Source organism: Triticum dicoccoides, chromosome 4B (genome assembly GCF_002162155.2).
Source record: "Triticum dicoccoides isolate Atlit2015 ecotype Zavitan chromosome 4B, WEW_v2.0, whole genome shotgun sequence".
NCBI classification, from domain to species: Eukaryota; Viridiplantae; Streptophyta; class Magnoliopsida; order Poales; family Poaceae; genus Triticum; species Triticum dicoccoides.
The window spans coordinates 240,511,922-240,530,474 of NC_041387.1; the positions used below are offsets into that span (position 1 = coordinate 240,511,922).

The window sequence follows — 18,553 nt, forward strand, 5'->3', positions numbered from 1 at the left end:
AGTTTCATTTTGAAACCTAGTCCTTCCTTTCAGGTTTTTTGTGTGCAATATTGACCTTTTTTAGCACGTCATAGAGAGTTTGATGCCCTTTGAGGCTCTTTATCATTCATATCTCAAGCAAGTTCTTTAACCTGCAATTTTCATCAAAGACAGCAACAAATTCCTTGGAATAGGGGTTAGAATTACCATTCGTAGTTGTTGCAATATTCTTGATGTCAGCATTAGATGTTTTAGCATATGAATCAACATTGCAGCATTCTAGACATTTAGAGCAAGGAGACACAAAATCATCACGAAGTCGTTTAGATTGCTCGGCGGAGAGAGAAGCTTTTTCTTTTGCAAGCACGTCATGAGACTCTTTCAGTGACTCGAGTTCTTGATTGTTGTTAAGGAGTCCATCTGATAAACTCTCATAGTCGACTATAAGGAAATCATATCGGTTGAAAAGATCATCAACAGTTGAAGAAAAAGCATCATGTGCTTTGATCAACTTTTGATTGTTCTCCATCTCTTCGACCAATAATCCTTCGGTTTTCCTAAGATTCTTCTCAAGTTTTTCAAGCTCATCTTGTTGATATTTTGCAATCTTAACCAGTTTAGCAAAGGCAATGTATTTAGTAGAATAATCAGTCATAGATTTTGTGTGTTTTGCTGATACTTGATCGATTCGAGTGATTTCTCAGATGATTCATAGGCAACGAAGGCATTGCTTCTGCCTATTCTTCTGTGAAGCTCCTCATCTTCTGATTCTGATTCAGATGCCTCATCTTCAGAGTTCATATTCATTTTAGCATATACTCTATTCAGTTGCGATATTTTCTTCATATTATATTTGATGGTTGCTTTGGCTTGCACGTTAGTGACTAGTCTCGTCGAAGATGATGAAGAAGGTTCATTTTTCTTCGAGAGCTTAGTATGATGATCCATTTGAGTGAATCCATTGCAGTAAAGATATTTCCATCTATTGCTAGGTTTTTCCATCCCAGCAAGGGCAATCTGCGATGAGGTGACGAATTGCTTGCACTTGAAGCACTTCATTTCTTTCGGAGGTAACTTTCTTGAAGATTCGGGCGAGTCAAATTCGTCGTCATTTGTGAGACACAGATTCTGTCTTATGAGATCACTTAGGCTTTCTGTGAGCATTTCAAGTCCCCTTGTGATAGTGTGTTGATTCTCGACATCTTCCTCTTGTGAGTTGCCATAATTTGAAAGAATTTCCCCTTCACTTTCCGAAGAAGATTCTTGATCTCCATTTCCAAGTTCCATCTTTTCTTCATGAATAGATAACAGCGTCATGACCTCGACATAGTGAAGTTCTTCATAGTCTGGTCTTTACTTGATTTCGGCTACTATTCGATTTAAGGTTACATCAAGAGCACTCGATAGCTTGTTGACTACATCTCTATCGGTGATATTTGTTACTCCTCATTGATGAAGTCTTTCGACAATATTTCTCAACAGATCAGTGAGTTCCATAGAACTTTCCTTGCGAAGATTTCTGAAACCAGCAAACATGGCACGAAGCATTTGAGTGTGAGGATCCATTCCGGCGGTGGATTCTTCATGAGCATTTTGGATGGCATCTAGAGTTTGTTTGCAGTGTCATGCTTTTGGAACCGAATGAAAATGTCTTTCAGAAGACTATCACCTAATATCTTTTTCTTGTGCATTTAACCACTGTATAGCTTTGTCATCAGAATTGGGAGCATCAAGTTGTTGAATGGTGTATCTGTTTGTAAGTGGATCTAGTGCCCCTTAGTGATTTTGGTGTATTGAAGACTTATACATTAAGGGACTATTGCGTTTGTGAGTGTACACAAGTCTATAAGTCTATGAGGAGTCTGATATTTACAAAGAAAGTCGACCCCTAAAAATGAAGTTCTTCAACTGAAGACTTTGGATTTCTGAAGACTTTCTGAAGACTTTGAAAGTGAAGAAATTGGTGTGACCTTGAAGACTTGGAATTCATTCGAGGAACATGAAGCGTGAAGACTTTTGTTTTCGTAGTTTCATTTTCTCTTTCTTGAGTCATAGGAAACACCGTACTGTTAAAGGGGGTCAAGGAAATACTAAGGAAAATTTTCCATGTGATGCTCAACTCAAAATCCTCGAGTGAAGCCATTGGAAATGTCATACAGTTCAGTCAATTCTTTAGTGACAGAGACGAAGTTCTTCTAGTCAATGAGGAATTTGTTCTGACTGAGGAGTTAGGAATTTGCGAGTGCGGATTGCCTACACAGTGAGGAACATGATAGCCCTGAGGAATTTGAGAGTCGAAATTCCGACCGTTGATGTGCTATGCGCCAGCTGTCCCAAAATATCTACCCACCTAACGGTCATATCATTGAAGGGCATTTATGTCTTATCATGTCAGGATGCTCCCTAGGCTATAAATAGACGCCCCCTACAACCACTAGCTGGTTGTCTGCTCCGAGAGAAACTGACACTTGTCATTTGAGAGCATCCCATCCTCCGAGGACTTTGAGCGAAAATCATCAAGTGAGGAAAACCCAAACCTAACACACCTACAAACCCAAAGTGATTGAGCATCACTGAAGAGATTGATCCTGCGTGGATCTGACGCTTGTTACCTTTGAAGGTTGTGCTTCTTCCAGATGGTTAGGCGTCATGGTCTAGAGCATCCAATAGGAATTGTGGATCGCCGAGTGACCTAGTCTGTGAAGGTTTGGAAGTCACCTGAAGACTTACCACAAGTGATTGGGCGAGGTCTGTGTAACCTTAGCTCAAGGAGAATACGGTGAGGACTGTGTGTCCTTAGGTTTAAATACCTGGCCGCTCCAACCAGACGTACAACTAAGACAGCAGTTGGAACTGGTCTACCAAATCATTGTCTTCACCAAGCTTACTGGTTCTATTTCCTCAACTCTTTCATCTACTCATTTCTGTTGTTGTGTGATTGTTCATATCTGTTTCAAGACTTTGACTGAAGACTTTCTCAATTTCCTCAGTTCAATTTCTTCAGTCTGTCCGTCTTCATCCTGTGTTATCTGGTGTTTACGCTTTCTGTACTCTGCGCTTGTCTTCATTTCATCATGATGACTATGCTTGTGTTCTGTTATGTTTACCTTTGAGTACTTATTCCGCTGCAAGTAGTTCTTCGCGAAGGAATTTCCTCACCAGCAAATTCCTCAGTGAAGAATTCATAAAAATCGCCTATTCACCCCCCTCTAGTCGATATAACGCACTTTCAATTGGTATCAGAGCAAGGTACTCCCTTGTTCTGTGTGATTTTGGTTTAACCGCCTGGAGTTTTAGTTATGTCGACCGCAGGTATGATCAAGGTCTCTGCTGGGTGTCCTACCTTCGATGGAACGGAATACCCCTACTGGAAGAATAAGATGCGAATGCATCTTGAGGAAATTGATAATGATCTCAGGTATGTTGTGGAAAATGGATTTCCCTCAGTCACACCTTCTCTGAACGCTACTGATGTGAAGAGATTCAAGCAACTCGATTCTCAAGCGAAGAACATCATATGTGGCCATCTGAGCAAAGGGCAGTATGGAAGAGTGAGTGCTTTGGAAACTGGTAAGCTTATCTGGGACAGGCTGTCCAAAGTGAATGAAGGAGTCTCAACTCAACGTGACTCTCGTGTTGACGTTCTTCACAATCTCTTCAACCGCTTCAAAAGACTCAACAATGAAAATGTTCAACAAACCTTCGATCGCTTCACTGACATCTCAAATGAGCTTCAAGCACTTGGTGCCACTGACATCACTGACCATGAGGTGGTGAAGAAATTGCTGAGATCGCTTGACTCTTCATTTGATACTCTGGCACTGATGATTCAAGAACGTGCTATTTACAAGTCACTTGATCCCGCTGATATCCTCGAGAGGCTAAACACCCATGAGTTCCAGCTTGCTGAGAAGAGAGATCTCTATGGTTCGAGCTATGGCAGATCACGTGCTTTGAAGGCCAAGGCAGTATCTGAGTCTGAAGATGAAGACTCTGGTAGCAGCCTTGGTGATCTTGATGAACTGAGCCAGGAACTAGCACTGCTCGTGAAGAAATTTCAGAAGTTCTCAAGACGTGGTATCTTTGGAAAATCCTCAAGGAGCAATGATTCCTCATCCAGTGACTACAAGAAGAGGCTATGCCACAAATGCAAGAAACCTGGTCACTACATTCAAGATTTTCCTCCGTGGGATAAGGAATCAAAGAAGAATAAATACAAGGATTACAGTTCTGATGACGCAAAGAAGAAGAAGAAATCTTCAAAGTCTTCATCATCAAAATCCTCGAAGTCTTCATCTCACAAGAAGAGCAGCTCCAAGAAGGCTCGGGCATTCATTGGCAAGGAAATGGACTCTGAGGCTGAATCTGAGGAACATGAGGATGAGGAGGCATCTGAGAAGTCCGAGTCTGGTGTGGCGAGCCTAGCTCTCACTACTGCATTTGTCAGCAAGTCTATCTTCAACTCTGAACAAAATGGCATCACCAACAAGGCTGATGAAGGCAATGATGACTACACTCCCACCTATTGCTTCATGGCAAAGGGTGCCAAGGTAACTAAATACGCCTCCTCTGAATCTAGTGAGGATGAATCTGATGAAAACCTCAAGCCTAGCTACTCTAAACTTGCTAAAATTACTGTGAAACAACAAAAGGCTTTTGAAAAGGTTCAAAACATGCTAGACAAAAGTGATGATATGTTGGGTGAAGAAATGGATCACACTAAAACCTTGACTGGAAATCTTCAGAGACTTCAGTCTCGGTTTGACAACCTTCAAGGTCATCATAACACTCTCTTATCTGATCACAAGAAGCTTTCTTATGAATTTCTTCAAAGGAAGCAAGATCTTGAGAAGCTAAGAGTGAGTTATGAAGATCTTCAGAAGGATCGTGATTCAAGAAGAATTTGTTCCTGCATGTTTGAAGTGCATTGAACATGAATCTGCTAATTCTTCACCTGAATGTTCAAATGCTTCTAATGATACAAATTCCTCATCTGTCTCTGCTATCACTAATTCCTCATCTGAGGACATTGCTAGTATCACTGATGATGTAGGGATGAAGGAATTGTACATGACAGGCATGTACAAAAGCCTCGAAGGGCATCATACTCTTTGTGATGTGCTTAAAAAGCAGATCCTCAACAGGAACCCTAGGAAAGAGGGTATTGCCTTTGAGAGGAAACTCAATGCTGATGGAACATATTGGAAGCCTGAGTACCCCAAAACCTCATGAGTTGCTGCAAAGGGACCTCTAGTTGATCCATCCAATTTATCTGGCTTTACATGTGAATCTCCTCATTCTTCTAATGAGTCATTTGACTCCAACTATAAACTGTTCAAAAATCAGAGTGGTGAAGTATTTGCTAGATATGTTGGCACTAACTGGAGGAACGGTTCCCCTATGAAGAAAATCTGGGTTCCCAAAAGGTGCCTTGAAAGTCTTCAGGTGAATGTCCTCATGACTCCACCTGTGAAAAATAGGAACTCCAGATCAAATTCTTCATATGGATCCAAGTCCTCATACGGACCAAATTCCTCACGTGGATCAAATTCCTCAAAAGGATCAAAATCCTCATATGATTATCATCGTGCTAACCCCTCTGTTTCGCAGGGAAGAGCTAAAGGCTATGAGTACGAGCATTATTCTTCTAACCATTATGTTCAAAAGTCCTCGAAGAATCTCTCTGCTTATTCATATGCCTATCCTAACTCCTCTTATGTGAAACAAAGTGGACTGGCTTCTATGCCACCTTTCTCGTATGGAGCTCGCAGAGTGATGAATTCTTTGCCACCCCTTCAGATGTGGGTGGTGAAGAAAAAGAACTAATCTCTTATGCAGGGTCAGGTCTCCAGACGTGCTTAAAAATGTCTGAAGAATTTGCTGGAGACCTGAAGAATGCCTGAAAGGATGCAGGCTAATCATGAAGAAATGAACTTTCATTTCTCACGTCCTCATATTGTTTTATCCTTTTGATTGCTTGATGAAATTGATCTGATGATATTGATGTCATATTGTTCACTGATGAAGTATATGAGTTCGTAAGGTGCACTAATTCATCTGCAGGATGATCAACCCAAAGCCAATGAGTGGGTCCTCGATAGTGGATGTACAAATCACATGACTGGTGACAAGAATCTATTGATGGATGCTCCCTTATCACCATCACATCTGAAGCATATCATCTTCGCTGACAAAGGAAAAAGTCAGGTATTGGGTCTAGGTAAGGTTGCGATCTCAAAGGATCAACACATGGACAAAGTCATGCTTGTCGAGTCCTTAGGATACAACCTCATGTCTGTCTCAATTCTTTGTGATCTTGATATGGTTGTTGTCTTTGGCAAATATCGTTGTGTTGTGATCATGGAAGCTGACAATTCCAAAGTCTTCGAAGGCTTTAGGAGAGGAGATTTGTATATTGTTGATTTCTCTACAGGACCACAACCGGCCGTATGCCTACATGCAAAAGCTTCAGAAGGCTGGCTATGGCATCGACGACTTGGTCATGCTAGGGATGAGGAGTCTGCACACGCTTGCGAAGAAGAAGCATGTCATTGGTATCGAGAATGTCAAATTACTTAAGAATCACTTGTGCGGAGCCTGTGAAGCTGGAAAGATGACCAAGGCCAAACATCCAGCGAAGACTATCTTGACTACCACTCGACCATTTGAATTGCTTCACATGGATCTCTTTGGTCCTAATCATTATTCTACAGTTAGAAATGATGCTTCTCTATATGGCTTTGTTATTGTTGATGATTATTCTCGTTACACATGGGTGCACATTGTCACTTACAAACATGAGGTGTAGGAAGTCTTCAAACGATTTTCCTCGAGGGCTTCAACCAACGTTGGTGTGAAGATCAAGCACATCAGAAGTGACAATGGGACTGAGTTCAAGAATTCCGGTCTTGATGACTATCTTGATGAACTTGGTATTACTCATGAGTTATCTGCTCCTTATACTCCTCAGCAGAATGGCGTCGTGGAGCGCAAGAACAGAACTCTTGTTGAGATGGCTCGCACTATGCTTGATGAATACAAGACGCCTCGTCGTTTCTGGATTGAGGCAATTGATACTATGTGCCACATCATCAACAAAGTATATCTTCACAAATTCTTCAAGAAGACTGCTTATGAACTCCTCACTGACAAAAAGCCCAATGTGAGTTACTTCAAAGTCTTCGGTGCTAAATGTTGGATTAGAGATCCTCATCACAATTCTAAATTCGCACCGAAAGCACATGAGGGTTTTATGCTTGGTTACGGAAAGGACTCGCACACCTACAGAGTCTTCAACAACATTCTTCACAAAGTTGTTTAAACTGTAGATGTACAGTTCAATGAAACTAATGGCTCACAAAGAGAGCACCTACCTTCTGTGATAGATGAACCAGCACCCGAGGAATCTATCAAGTTCAAGGCTACTGAGGATGTCATTCCTACCAAAGAATCTGCTGAAGAATTCATTCTAGAACGTCGAGATGGTACACCTGAAGAAAATGGTGCTGAGGAAAATGGTCCTGAAGAAAATGCGGATCAAATTCCTCGACGACAACCCGCTCATCCTCGCATTGCAAACAAAGTGCAAATTGAGAGAATCATCGATGACATTGAAGCATCGAGTCCTCTCACACGTTCAAAAGCTTCACATTTGTCTAAATTTTGTGGGCACTTTGCTTTTGTCTCTATCACAGAGCCACTAATGTAGATGAAGCATTTCTGGAGCCTGAGTGGATTCAAGCTATGCAAGAAGAATTACATCAGTTCGAGCTAAACAACGTCTGGGAACTGGTCAAACGTCGAGATCCTTGCAAGCACAATATCATTGGCACAAAGTGGATCTACCCCAACAAGCAAGATGAAAATGGCCTTGTGGTGAGGAATAAGGCACGGCTTGTAGCTCAAGGCTACACATAGGTTGAAGGAATTGATTTCGATGAAACTTTTGCACCTGTTGCTAGACTTGAGGCTATTCGCATATTACTTGCTTATGCTAACCATCATGATATCATATTACAACAAATGGATGTGAAAAATGCATTCCTCAATGGTAAGCTTGAGGAAGAAGTATATGTTGCTCAACCCCCAGGTTTTGAAGATCCAAAGCATCTTAACAAAGTCTTCAGACTCAGTAAGGCCCTGTATGGCCTCAAGCAGGCCCCTCGGGCGTGGTATGATACTTTGAAGGAATTCCTCATGAAGAAAGGCTTCAAACCCGGTTCACTCGACCCAACTCTTTTCACTAAATCTGATGATGGTGAATTGTTTGTGTGCCAAATTTATGTTGATGATATCATTTTTGGCTGTACTGACCAACGTTACAATGATGAATTTGCCTATATGATGAGTGAAGAATATCAAATGTCTATGATGGGAGAATTGAAATTCTTTTTAGGTCTTCAAATTCGTCAATAGCGCAATGGCATATTCATATCTCAGGAGAAATACCTCAAAGATGTATTGAGGAAATTCGACATGCAAGATTGCAAAGGGGTCAAAATTCCTATGCCCACAAGTGGCATCTATGCACTGATGAAAATGGTATCGACTTCGATCAAAAGGTATACCGCTCCATGATTGGCTCTTTATTGTACTTATGTGCATCTAGGCCAGACATTATGCTTAATGTTTGCATGTGTGCCCAATTTCAAGCTACACCGAAGGAATCACACCATAAGGCTGTGAAGCATATTCTTCGATATCGAGCTCACACACCACCACTTGGATTATGGTACCCCAAGGGCTCGGCTTTTGATCTCATTGGATATTCAGACTCTGACTATGCCGGTGGTCGTGTGGACCGCAAGTCAACATCTGGCACATGCCATTTCCTTGGACGATCTTTGGTCTGTTTGTCCTCGAAGAAACAGAACTGCGTATCACTATCTACAGCAGAAGCTGAGTACATTGCTGCTGGTTCTTGCTGTGCTCAATTGCTGTGGATGAAGCAAACTCTCGAGGACTACGGCCTCAACATGAAGAATGTGCCTCTCTACTGTGATAATGAGAGTGCAATCAAGATTGCTCACAACCCAGTTCAGTACTCGAAGACAAAGCACATCCTGATTCATCATCATTTTCTTCGTGATCATGTGTGTAAGGGCGACATCTCTATTGATCATGTACGGGCTGAAGAACAGCTAGACGATATCTTCACAAAGCCCTTGGATGAGAAGAGATTTAGCAAGTTGAGGTGTGAGCTAAATATCCTAGAATCTTCGAATGTTCTTTGAAAAAGACACTCATCCTAACACTTATGCAAAATTGATGACTTAGATGTGCAACACGCGAAGAAACATTTTTCTTCAATCAATGAAGACTAACACTCTAAGTGTGAAGAAATTAATGAAGAATCTGATTCTCAGAGCCCTACGACAATTGTACGCGGTGTCTGAAATCATCATTCTTATACGGTGGGTCACGCCACCACCAAAAGTTGAAAATCTTCAATTTGAGTTTTTGCTCAGTTTTGAAATTCCTCAGTTGTTCAAATTCTTCAAATTTGCATTGTCTTCACTATCTCCGTTGTTTTTCTTCATTGGCTATATATATATAAGTTTATGTCCTCTACAGTATTCACTTATTGCTAATTCTTCAAGCTGTTTTTTCTGCTAAGTGAATGTGATCGGACCCTTCCCCTTCTATGCTAAACTCAACCCAATCTTTTCACAAATTCTTCATGTGCGTTCTATTTGAAACTCATTCAAAATCTTCACTGTGTCCTTGATAGCTGAAGAGTTTGCGAACGGAACTTTTAGCTTATCTTATCTAAGTTTTCGGCTTTGCCGCTCAAACCATTCCGTATCCCACGATAATACTTATCTATTCACCTACGATCTTACACGATCGCCAGCTCTCAGTACGTGGGTGACACATGTCAACCGAATGAGAAGGGTCAGGGGCACGTTCGTCCAATTTCTTCGGGCATACGGTTTTTCACTCCGACTATAAATACCCCCTCCCCTTCCTCACTTTGTTTTTACTCTGCTCGTTCTCACTCCCGCTCGAGCTTCTCAAACCCTAGTGCCGCCGCTACTTCATCGTCGTCGATGAGGAAGAGCTTCACTGCCTCGACCTCGTCGTCGTCGTACTCGCCTCGGCTGCGGATTTCTTCACTCCACCGCCGCCGTAGCTGTCTTCCTCTGCCAAGTTAGGCCGTGGAAGATCTGAACTGACGAACTTCACATCTACACCTCCTAGTTCGTAATGTTCTTCATCAAGGGTAATTAAAAGCTACTTTTACTGCCCTCTTTGATTCAAATGTTTTCTTAAAAATCTTCAAAGGTGTTTATTCTTCAAATCTTCACACACTGAACACCTCACATGTCATCTGCTCTTGATTCGTTTCTCTAAGCAATGATTTTCTTCAAGATTCCTCAATTGTGTGGATCTTCGATCTATACAACTCTGGAACCTAAGACAAAGAACGCTTAGTGAAATTCTTCAAGACTCATCTGGTCAAATTCCTCAAACTTATTCTTTTTGAAAAACCTTCTGAGAATGCATATGACCTCTCCAAATTCCTCGCAACTATACTCTGTTCACAGGTACTCATGTCTGCTGCTGAATCACTAGGTTCTCATCAACTTAACTCATTTGCAGCGTTCCTCGAAGAAAAGTTGCATACATCTTCAGAGAATTCCATTGTTCAAATTCCCCAGCTGAAGAAAATGGATGATGGTAAGAAGCCACAAAAGGGTGGAAAGAGGCCTGAGGTCAATACTTCTTTCGAGATCCCTGATGACATATACAAGGATTATTGCACTCCTGATGAGGCCAAATATGGCAAGGAGGACAAAAATCAGCGCAAGGTGCACATTCAAAGGATAGAGAGAAGATGGGCACGGGAATGGAGGGAGTACAGATATGTTACTCCCAAGTATATGAAGAAATTCGCTCTCAACCCTCCATGCCCAAGACCTCCTTTGGTGCCTGGCAAATTGGCAAATCCCACCAGCCTCAAGCGCGGTGAGGATTGTCCTAATGAATGGGCAAAGCGCCAGGCTAAACTGGCCAAATAGGCAAAAGAAGGAGTGAGGAAATTCAATGAAGACTCTGCAGCTGCTGCTACCACTGCTGAGGCCTCTGCAAGCAAGCAGAAGAAGGCCATGGCTAAGAAGCCTGCTCACAAGCCAAGTGCTTCACCCTCAGTGCCCTCACAGCCAACTTCCTCAGCAATGCCCTCACGGCCAGATTCTTCAAAGCCCTCACGGCCAATTCCTCAAACTGCTCCTACTCCTTCAAAGTCCTCAGCTCCTCCGATAAAGTCCTCAGCTGCTCCAACTAAATCCTCTACACATGTGCATCTCGCCATGTGCCAAAGGACTACAGGCATCTCAATTGCCTCAGGAGCTTCTGCGAGTTCCTCAGCTGCACCAAATTCCTCAACTGGCCCTTCATTGCTGAAGAAAAAGGCCACTGTTGGACGAGGCCCTCGACCAAGTCCTCACAGGAAGCAGGCCGCCTTTCAAGTGCCATCTAATGATGACGAGGCTGATGATGAAGAACTTGCCTAAATCATAAGCGATAGGCAGGCCAGGGCCGCTAGAGCCAAAGGCAGCAATGCGCCAATGTTACTGGATCCGAAGTTGATCCTAGATTTCATTGATCTATGGCACAAGCACCCGAACACACCTTTGCTGGAGATGAACTTCACTCCTAGTCAAAGTCATGTTTTGACTACCTTCATTGAAGAAGAAAAATGGAAATATGAAGAAGGAAGAAGAGTGAAGAAAACACAGTACAAGAAAGAGCGCTTTCTGAGGGAAAATGTTCTGAAGCTTTCCCCTGAACAACTTGTTGCCTTACAAGCTGAGATCAAGCAACTGAGTGATGAATTTGATCGCTACTATGCTGACTGGCTTGGAGCCCAAGTCAGATTTGTGAAGATTACTGACAAACTCACTTCAAATGTTGCAGCCCCAACGCAACAAGAAAATCCTCACGCTGATGCATATGCACAGCCTACAGAAGAACATGCCAGCACCGCTGATGACAATCATGTTGCTGAAGAAAATGAAAGTACCAGGGCTGATGACTGCATTCCAGCCACCGAAGAAATTGCCAGGGCATCCACTAGTGTTGCGCCTGAAGAAAATGAAGAAGCCAGGGCAACTGCATCAGTTGTGCCTGAAGAAAATGAACCAAATTCCTCTGCTCCTGCTGCACCAACGCCAACTCCAATCCTTCCATCTGCATCAGATGTGAAGAAGACCAAGGCTGCAGAGCGTGCGGCTGTGAAGAAAAGGAAGGCATCAACTTCATCAGATTCTTCAGCTCCGAAGAAGATGAAGCCCTTGACTAGCTCAATTAACAACCCAATTGATGTCGTTCCTGTCTCATTCATGCCATCAAAGGACCTTGTTCCTTTTGATGGAGATTATGTGATTCCATGTGAATCAGATGAAGAAACTCCATCTGCTGCTTCGTAAGAGCAGTTGGATGAAGAAATTGAAGTGGATACAATCCCTTCAACACCAGTTGTCTCCGCGCCTATGCCTCAGTTTACTGCTGAAGAGGCCGACGTTGAAGAAATGGAAGATGAAGATGTGGACATTGGCTGTACCACACCCGTGCTGAATGATGAGTTTTGGGAAAGCCAGCACCTCAACTCTCCAATGTTTACTCCACTTCAACAAATTCCTCAGTCCCCTATTGCTACTGACACTAGTAGAAAAAGGGGCAAATCTTGAGACACATTAGTGCTGGTTTGATTTTGAGCCGGCACTAATGTGTCCATTAGTGTCGGTTCCAACGGCTAGCCGGCCGCTCTCATTAGTACCGGTTCATGGCGAACTTTTAGCACCGGTTTGTGCCACGAACCGGTACTAAAGAGAGTGGTGGCAGGATGTTGTCAGTTTGGGGCCCCTCTAGCACCTTTAGTACCGGTTCATGGCACGAACCGGTAGTAAAGGTCGTCGTACATAAACCCTTCGTCCACCCGAGCTCGCTCTATTCTTCCCCTTTCCCCTCACTTCCTCTGTTCTTCCCCTCTCTTCCTCGAGCTCATCATAAATTTTGCCAAAAATTTGTCAAGATTTGAAGGCCCCCATCCATTCAAATGATCACAAAGGTTAGCAACTTTGTCCTTTCATCTCTCATTGCTAGATTAGCTCTTGCAATGCTTTGTATAGTGATTAATTTGTGAGTTTAGTAATTTGGGAGGAATTATATGTGGTAGTGTTTGATTTATATGCAATTTGAGGTCAAAAATAACACTTACTTTGCATATGTAGGTGTGGTTTACTTAGTGCCTTCTAAATCTCCATCGTAACCACCGTCAATTGCCTGCACCGTCCCGTCGCTGGCACCACCTTGTGGTGAGGCTCTTGTTCATGAATGTTTTACATTACCAAATTGATGTTTGTGTGATTTGGGTATATAGTTACTCGTATAATTATCTTACCCGTGCGTTGTTCGTTATACATAGTGCCATGGTTTTGATATCCGTCCCCGTCGGCCCTCGTCCTTGTTATGATTCGGATGTGGTATATTCTCTTTTAAAACTAGTTGTTGCATTTCGTGTTTATGACAAATTATGCTCATCAAGTTGACATAGATATTTTTATCTAGGAGGTATGTGAACCGGAAATTCCAACCGACCCTATTGTCGAGAGGTTAAATTTAGTTGAAAGAGAAAACGAGTATTTGAAAGAAAAATTGAAAAGAATTGAGGGGGAGAAGATGGAATTGGAGTTGCATGTTGTCGATGTCGTTGATGATCACAAGATCAAGATGGAGAAAATGAGTTTGAAGATTAGAAAGATTAGAAAATATGCCATTGATAGTGTGGCTTGGTATCATTATGATGTTGGATCAATTGTTACCTTAGTTGCGATCTTGATCGCATTTGTTGTTTCATTTAAATTCTATAGCTAGAGAGTTATTTGTATGTTGCATTCAATTAAGTGTTGTATATGAACTTTATGTATGAACTTTATGTATGAACTTGTATTAATTTGGTCTATTCGGTGTTGTGTAATGAAGATGAGTCGACAATGGATGTATGATGACCGATGCTCTCCCGAGTTCATTAATGGTGTGCATACTTTTTTGCTTGCCGCTGAGGCAAACAAGCGGGCGGATGGTTTTATGCCTTGTCCATGTGCTGGCTGTAAGAATGGTCACAATTACTCTACGTCAAGAACCATTCACGTCCACCTATTTGAGTCCGGTTTCATGCCCCACTATAATGTTTGGACCAAGCACGGAGAAATAGGGGTTATGATGGAAGATAATGAAGAAGAAGAGGACGACGATGGCTATCATGGCCATAGGTTCCCTGAATACGATGATACAACAATGGGGGAAGAAGCTGAGCCGACAATGCGGGAAGAAGCTGAAGAAGAGGCATCAGATGAGCCCGCTGATGATCTAGGTCGGGCCATTGCCGATGCAAAGAGAAACTGCACAAGTGATTTGCAGAAGAAGAAGTTGCAGCGCATGTTAGAGGATCACAAGAAATTGTTGTACCCGAATTGCGAAGCTGACAAAAAAAGTTGGGCACCACACTGGAATTGCTGCAATGGAAGGCAGAGAATGGTGTATCTGACAAGGGATTTGGAAAGTTGCTGGTAATGATAAAGAATATGCTTCCAAAGGACAATGAATTGCCTGAGAGTACGTATGAAGCAAAGAAGGTTGTCTACCCTCTAGGGTTAGAGGTGCAAAAGATACATGCATGCCCTAATGACTGCATCCTCTACCGCGGTGAGTACGAAGATTTGAACGCTTGCCCGTATGCAGTGCATTGCGTTATAAGATCAGTCGCGATGACCCTGGTGATGTCGAGATCGAGCGCCCCAGGAAGAAGATTCCTGCCAAGGTGATGTGGTATGCTCCTATAATACCACAGTTGAAACGTTTGTTCCAAAACAAAGAGCATGCGAAGGCGATGCGGTGGCATGGAGAAGACCGTAAAAAACATGGAAAGTTGAGAGTACCCGCTGACGGTTCGCAGTGGAGAAAAATCAAGAGAAAGTACTGGGAGGAGTTTGCAGGTGACCCAAGGAACGTATGGTTTGGTCTAAGCGCAGATGGCATTAATCCTTTTGGGGATCAGAGCAGCAACCATAGCACCTGGCCTGTGACTCTATGTTTGTATAACCTTCCTCCTTGGTTGTGCATGAAGCAGAAGTTCATTATGATGCCAGTGCTCATCCAAGGCCCTAAGCAACCCGGCAACAACATTGATGTGTACCTAAGTCCATTAGTTGAAGAACTATCACAACTGTGGAATGGAACAGGTGTACGTGCGTGGGATGAGCACGGACAGGAAGAATTTGACCTAAAGGCATTGTTGTTCGTGACCATCAATGATTGGCCTGCTCTCAGTAACCTTTCAGGACAGACAAACAAGGGATACCGCGGATGCACGCATTATTTGGATGATATCGACAGTATATATTTGGATAGTTGTAGGAAGAATGTGTACCTGGGACATCGTCGATTTCTTACGAGCAGGCATCCCGTAAGAAAGAAAGGCAAGCATTTCAAAGGTGAGGCGGATAACCGGACGAAGCCTCGCCACCGTACTAGTGCTGATGTACATGATATGGTCAAGGATTTGAAGCTAATCTTTGGAAAGGGTCCTGGCGGACAACCTGTTCCGAAGGACGCTGACGAACGCGCACCCATGTGGAAGAAGAAATCTATATTTTGGGACCTGCCATATTGGAAAGACCTAGAGGTCAGCTCCGCAATCGATGTGATGCACATGACGAAGAATCTTTGCGTGACCCTGCTTGGCTTTTTGGGCGTGTATGGGAAGACAAAAGATACACCAGAGGCACGGGAGGACCAGCAACGTATGCACGGAAAAGACGACATACATCAGGGTCAGGCCAGCTACGCTCTTACCAAAGAAGAGAAGGAGATCTTCTTTGAATGCCTTCTCAGCATGAAGGTACCGTCTGGCTTCTCGTCGAATATAAAGGGAATAATAAATATGGCAGAGAAAAAGTTCCAGAACCTAAAGTCTCATGACTGCCACGTGATTATGACGCAACTCCTTCTGGTTGCATTGAGGGGGCTTCTACCGGAAAACGTTCGATTAGCCATTGTGAAGCTATGTGCATTCCTCAATGCAATATCTCAGAAGGTAATCGATCCAGAAATCATAGCAAGGTTATAGAATGATTTGGTGCAATGTCTTGTCAGTTTCAATTTGGTGTTCCCACCATCCTTCTTCAACATCATGACGCACGTCCTAGTTCACCTTTGCGAAGAGATTAACGTTTTGGGTCCTGTATTTCTACACAATATGTTCCCCTTTGAGAGGTTCATGGGAGTCTTGAAGAAATATGTTCATAACCATGCTAGGCTAGAAGGAAGCATCTCGAAGGGCCATGAAAATGAGGAGGTCATTGAGTTTTGTATTGACTTTATTCCTGACCTTAAGCCGATTGTTGTTCCTGAATCGCGCCATAAGGGCAGACTGGATGGAAAAGGCACGCTAGGAGGGCATCAAATAATATGTATGGGCGGGCATTCTCTCACTGAAGCACACTACATAGTTCTACAGAATTCCACCTTGGTGGCTCCGTATATGGAGGAACACAAGAATTTTCTACACTCCAAACACCTAGATAAGTTTGACGACTGGATTACACGTGAACAAAGGAGGACTTTCGCCGGTTGGTTGCAGAAACATGCCATGAATGATGACTATATTCAAAATGACTTGTACGATGTCCCAGTTACCATCTTCGAATATAATGACTTTCAAAGGGTACCAGATAAATGGGAATACATTTTACACGATCGCCCAAGATAAGAAGAGCACCAACCAAAACAGTGGTGTCCGCTTTGATGCAACAACCAACACGGGAAAGGAAACATATTATGGTTACATAGAGGACATATGGGAACTTCACTATGGAGGTGGTTTGAAGGTCCCTTTGGTTCGGTGCAAATGGGTCAATATGACACGAGGCGGGCTAACGGAAGACCCACAGTGCGGAATGACAACAGTGGATCTCAATAATCTTGCATATGCAAACGAACCATTCGTCCTAGCCAATGATGTGGCGCAGGTTTTTTATGTGAAAGACATGTCTACCAGGCCGAGAAAAAGAAAAGATAAGGAAGAGAATGGATCATACGACGAGCCAAAGCACCACATAGTTCTTTTAGGGAAAAGAAACATCATGGGAGTGGATGACAAGACAGACATGTTAGAAGATTATGAAAAGTTTGATGAAATTGCTCCATTCACAGTGAATATTGACCCGAGCATCCAGTTAAATGATGAAGATTTTCCATGGCTATGGCGCAAAGGGACACACACGAAGAAAAAGTTTCACACCCAAAGATCTGGGATGTGATCGTCTTCACTATCATCACTTTCTTCTGTGTTTCACACCCAGGAGGGAATCTCTGTAATAGTTAGGGTAGTTATGTGTTTTGGCATTTGAAACACGAAGAAATTTTATGTGCAAACAAATTTTCTCATGCATTTACTGATTTTTTCAGCTAAATGACCCTAAAATTGAAAAGAAATTCAAATGAACTCAGAAAAGGTTGAAAGTTGGCATGGTATCATAATTTCACCCACATAGCATGTGCAAAAAAGTAGAGAGGCTTACGGCAAAAACTGGATGCACTTCGTGTACAAAATGGACAATCTCTTTCGAAGTATCAAGGTTTCGGACGAAAACTCATCTGTTACAAAGGCATTTCATTTTTTAAATAACCTAAGCATTACAAAATTGAATATAATGATAAAACACACTAATATTAAACATAAGAAAAAAGAATCACTGAAAAATCTTTTTTCAAAGTTAAGTTATTCACAAACTAGTGATTCACACAAATTTCAAACAATTCAAAATTTAAACTATTCAAATTTGAAAACTGCCGGCACTAACAGAAAGTTTGTAATTTTTTGTACCTAAAACAAAAAATATTCACAAAGAAACTCTAAATACAGCAAAAAACAACTCAAAAATAAATAAAACAAAAATAAATAAAGCAAAAAAATTAAGAAAATAAAAAAGCCCGCCTACTGGGCCAAAGCGGCCTGCATATGACTAGAAACACAACCTTTTGTTGGGCCAGGATGCAAGCCCGCAAAGGCCCAGTAGGCCCACAGGGCAGCACAGAACAGATAGGCCCAGTAGGCCTGCTTGGGAGAGGAGCTCGAGAGAGCTACCGCACTGGGGCTTATAAACCAGTGCGGTAGCCCCTCGACTAGCAAGGTGGGACTAAACTTGCCGCACCGCACTGCGCCAGCGCACCCGCTTTAGTACCGGGTGGTGGCTGCAACCGGTACTAAAGACGGGGTCTTTAGTACCGGTTGGTGCTACGACCCGGTACTAAAGGGGGGGTGCTTCCCGCCGCTTGGTCTGACCAAAACAGACCTTTAGTACCGGTTGGTGTCTCCAACCGGTACTAAGGTCCATCCTATATATACAACACTTGAAAAAAATTAGTTCCCCTCTCTGTTTCTTCTCTCTGTCGACGACACGCGCCGCCTGCCCCGATCGACGCCGTCGCCGCCCCGGCCGTCGCCGGCCCTCGTCACCGCCTCGGTCGTCCCTGTCGCCACGCCCCGCCCCGTCACCGCGCCCCACCC

General features: G+C 42.9%; 1 pseudogene; it reads left to right on the plus strand.

Moving 5' to 3' along the window:
* Positions 1–13,965: 13,965 nt before the first annotated feature.
* LOC119294421 lies at positions 13,966–17,273 on the plus strand (annotated as a pseudogene).
* Positions 17,274–18,553: the final 1,280 nt, after the last annotated feature.